Source organism: Harpia harpyja, unplaced genomic scaffold (genome assembly GCF_026419915.1).
Source record: "Harpia harpyja isolate bHarHar1 unplaced genomic scaffold, bHarHar1 primary haplotype scaffold_46, whole genome shotgun sequence".
NCBI classification, from domain to species: Eukaryota; Metazoa; Chordata; class Aves; order Accipitriformes; family Accipitridae; genus Harpia; species Harpia harpyja.
In genome coordinates, this window is record NW_026293385.1 from 1,349,554 (window position 1) to 1,353,750 (window position 4,197).

Consider the following 4,197-nt stretch of genomic DNA (forward strand, 5'->3'; position numbering starts at 1 on the left):
TTCTAGGTCATGCAAGTAAAGCCAGATGCCAGCCAGAGACCGGGAGCGTGTTTGCATTTCTCCCCGATAAGTCAAATGCCCTATTTTTCATGGGTTTCTCATAGGAATAGGAATCGTGAGCGGGCACAGAAGGGTTTCTGTGCTGGGATACAGGTCATTGTTTTGTCATCGCAGCTTGCACGGTGCCGTTTTGAGCGTTGACAGCGCACCAATGTTTACCTACTGCTGAGCGGTGCTTATGCAGAACCAAGGGCTTCTCCGTTTCTCGCTCTGCTGCCCCAGTGAGCTGGCTGGGAGGGGACACAGCAGAGACCGCTGCCCCGAGCTGACCGACGAGGTACCACGGTCCGTTCCACGTAGTGTCACGCTCAGCAAGAAATTCGGGACTGGGGGAGTCTTCCCAAGGCAGCCGTCGCACCGAGATGGCTGGGCGTCTGCCTGCTGGTGAGAGGTGGTCGGTGGTTGCTGTCACGTCCGTTGGTTTCCTTTCTTATTCCCTGCGCTTGTTAAACTGTCTTTATCTCGACTCCCTTAGGTGACAGCCTAAGGAAAATGGAGCCTCCTGGGTCTCAGAGTAATTCCAGAGCTAAAGCGGCGACAGACATCGGCTCTGGATCAGATAATACGTGCCGACGCTCATCGCTGACCCAAGAAGACATGCTCCTCCTGTCCTACCCGAGGGTTTCAAATCCAACACGCTTTCTTCCTAAAGCAGGACGCTGCCTTATTTACTTGTAACGCCGTTCCTACGCTCCTTGAGATGCGGCTAGAGGTGGGTTACGCAGACCATCAAGCCGCCGTTTGGGAGCACCAGAGCCTTTTGGGTACTGTTTGTCACCACCGTTTGCGTGAGAAGGGAACTAAAACACAATAGACGGCGAGAAATTTAACCTGCCGTGGAGATAGCTACGGTGAGCAAGTCCGATTTTGTGCTTTACAAAGCATCATTTTTAAAATTCAACCCTGAGTTTTGCAAGTGTAAACCCTTATTTTTATAATGCAAGCCTCAATGTTAGGGCAAAAAGCATCAATTTAAAAGACCAAAGCCTACTTTGGGGGGTGCAAACAGTCATTTTTAAGGTCCAGACCCACATATATGGAGTACAAAAACTAATTTATTAGCTCCAAGGTCCGTTCTTAAGGTTCAGAGACTCATTTTAAGGGCCCAGAGCATCATTTTTAAGCCCCAAAGTCTGATCTGGAAGGACCAAAGCCTCATTTGTAGAGTCTAAATCCGAATTTATACAGTCCAAAGCCTCATTTTTACTTTCCAAACTCTTAGCTTTGCCTTCCAAAGCCTCATTTTAGTTTCCAAAACCTTCATTTTTAGGGTGCAGAGGCTCAGTGTTAGTTTGCATAGTCTCATTTTCAGGGTCCAAAGCCTCTTTTTTAGGATCCAGACAGGCATTTTTAGGGTCCAAGCTGCATCTGGAGTGTCCAAACCCTCATTTGGAGGGTCCAAAGCCCACTTCTAGGGCTCAAAGCCTCATGCTTAGGTCCCAAAGCCTCATTTTTAGGGTCCAAAGCTTTGATTCTAGGGTTGAAGGACTTCAGTTGTAGGCTCCCAACCCTCTTTTTAAGGTACAAACCCCTCACTTAGGGCTCAAAGCCTCATTTCCTTAATGCCCGAGGCATATAATGAGCATCCAAAGACCCATTTGTAGGGTCCAAAGCCCCATTTTAGGGCCAAAATCCTTGTTTTTAGGCTTTAAAAACGGCCCTTTGGAAATGGTGACTCATATGGGCCCTGGCAATATGAAAGAGGGGTCTCAGCATCCCCGGGCCCCCGCTGCCTGCGGCTGTCTGAACCTGTCCCAGCTCTTTCTGGGAGACGGAGATCGCCGCAGGAAGGGGTTACTGGGAGGAGGTACTGGTCCGGCCGACTTGGGAGGGTCCGTACCAGTTCCTTGTGCTCTTTCTAGTTAGCGCCCAACAAGAAGAGGGTGGAAGACGACCTCCGGCAGAGCCTGCCGTACCTGCGGGACACTCGAGCCACCTTGCCAGCGGTGGCCATCAGGTTCATCGGTGGGCCACAGTCCTTGGCCGCAAGGTCTTGCCGCACGGCACCCGAGGAACCGGAGCTGCGGGATATCTGCGACGGCGAGGAGGGGCTGGTGGGGCAGGGGACGGGGACTGGGCAGGGTGCCGTGGTCTGCAGGGGACTCCTGGGGGTCTCTGCAGGCAGTGGGGGGGGGTCACGGCTGCTCCGCTGCCTTCTCTTGCGGCCCTCCCGCCCTTGGCGAAAGACCCTGAACTCTCCGTCAGGACTCCAGCAGCGGAGGAGATCTTCGTCCCGATAAGAGAGATGCCAACGTCGGGATGGAGCCTGTAGTCGCTGTGCTGCTGGCCCCTGGTAAGCCCTGAAGAAGTGAAATCCTCCTCTGGAAAACAGCTGTATTTTAATAAATTTAGGGGTTTTTTAATAAAGCTGGAACAACAAGCCCAGTCCCATGCTGTCCTTCCCATGGAGAACACCCAGAGCGTGCTGAGCAGACAGCGTCATGCCTGGCTTGTGCTGCTGCCTGCAGGACAGCACAGCGGGACCCAGGGTGTCCTTGCAGAAAAGTCCCAGCTGCTCCGCTGGACCACAGAACCCGGAGAGGAGGAGGAGGAGAGAAGCTTTAGCCCAGCCTGCCTCTCCTGAGACATCTCAGGGCACCCGTGCTCTGCCGAGCTGGCAAATTGTCATTTGTCCTGGCATCTAAACCCTCTCGTTTACAGGGGAGGTGTGCTGGTTTGGGCTGGGATAGAGTTAATTTTCTTCACGGTAGCTGGCATGGGGCAATGTTTCGAGCGGGAACAAGGAGTTATACCAGATGTCCCGAGTGGGGACAGCCCAAAACTACGTAAGCCAAGCAGGGCAGGAACAAAACTGCCGCCAGCCACCTCGAGCGGGAATCTGGCAAAGCTGTGGCTGATGGAAAGCTGACAAACCCTGGAGGCAGGAGAAAAGGCGGGTCGCAAGCGGTGTTCCCCAGGGCTCAGGATTGGGGCTGGTTCCAATAGCTTTACCGATGATTTGGACGAGGGGATCGAGTGCTCCCTCAGCAAGTTTGTGGATGACACCAAGTTGGGAGGATGGGTTGATCTGCTGGAGGGTGGGAAGGCTCTACAGAGGGATCTGGACAGGCTGGATCGATGGGCTGAGGCCAATCGTATGAAGTTCTACAAGGCCAAGTGCCGGGTCCTGCACTTTGGTCACGGCAACCCCTTGGAATGCTACAGCTTTGGGGAAGAGTGGCCGGAAAGCTGCCCGGCAGAAGAAGACCTGGGGGTGCTGGTTGACAGCCGGCTGAATATGAGCCAGCAGTGTGCCCAGGTGGCCACGAAGGCCAACGGCATCCTGGCCTGTCTCAGAAATAGTGTGGCCAGCAGGAGCGGGGAGGTGGTTGTCCCCCTGTACTGGGCACTGGTGAGGTGACACCTCGAGTCCTGGCTTCAGTTTTGGGCCCCTCACTACGGGAAAGACGTTGAGGTGCTGGAGCGTGTCCAGAGAAGGGCAACCGAGGCGGTGAGGGGTCTGGAGAACAAGGAGAAGGGTCTAGAGAACTTCCGAGGAGCGGCTGAGGGAACCGGGGTGGTTTAGTCTGGAGAAGAGGAGGCTGAGGGGAGACCTCATCGCTCTCTACAACGACCTGAAAGGAGGGTGTAGCGAGGTGGGTGCTGGTCTCTCCTCTCAAGTAACTAGGGATAGGAGGAGAGGAAACGGCCTCAAGTTGCGCCAGGGGAGGTTTAGTTTGGATATTAGAAAAAATTTCTTTACTGAAAGGGTTGTCAGGCATTGGACCAGGCTGCCCAGGGAAGTGGTGGAGTCACCATCCCTGGAGGTGTTCAAAAAGCGCGTAGACAAAGCACGACACAGCTGGTTGTACTGGGTCCTCCCGTAGAGAACTGAACTTTTTTACATGTGCTTCCGTGCAACAATATTGTCTCATCTCTTTTCAAATGTCGTCGCCCTGCAGTCGTTGCTGAGGGAATGGCTCCGCCACAAAGGATCCTCTTTCCCCCGGAGAAGATTTACATGGACTGGCAGCAACGATGCAGAGCTGGAGCGGGACTCCACAACTCGGGCAACATGTGTTTCCTCAACTCCGTCCTGCAGTGCCTGACATACACCCCACCTCTGGCCAACTACCTGCTCTCTCGTGAGCACAGCCAGTCGTGTGAGTACTTTTAGGAACAGCTCCTTGTAAATCT

The 4,197-nt window shown here is 53.8% G+C and overlaps 1 non-coding gene across 1 annotated transcript; it reads right to left on the bottom strand.

The window, feature by feature from the left end:
* Positions 1 to 563: 563 nt before the first annotated feature.
* On the bottom strand, positions 564 to 648 carry LOC128138450 (small nucleolar RNA SNORD45). Its single transcript, XR_008234015.1, has one exon. It is a non-coding gene; the product is annotated as a small nucleolar RNA SNORD45 (small nucleolar RNA).
* Between the last annotated feature and the right edge of the window lie 3,549 nt (positions 649 to 4,197).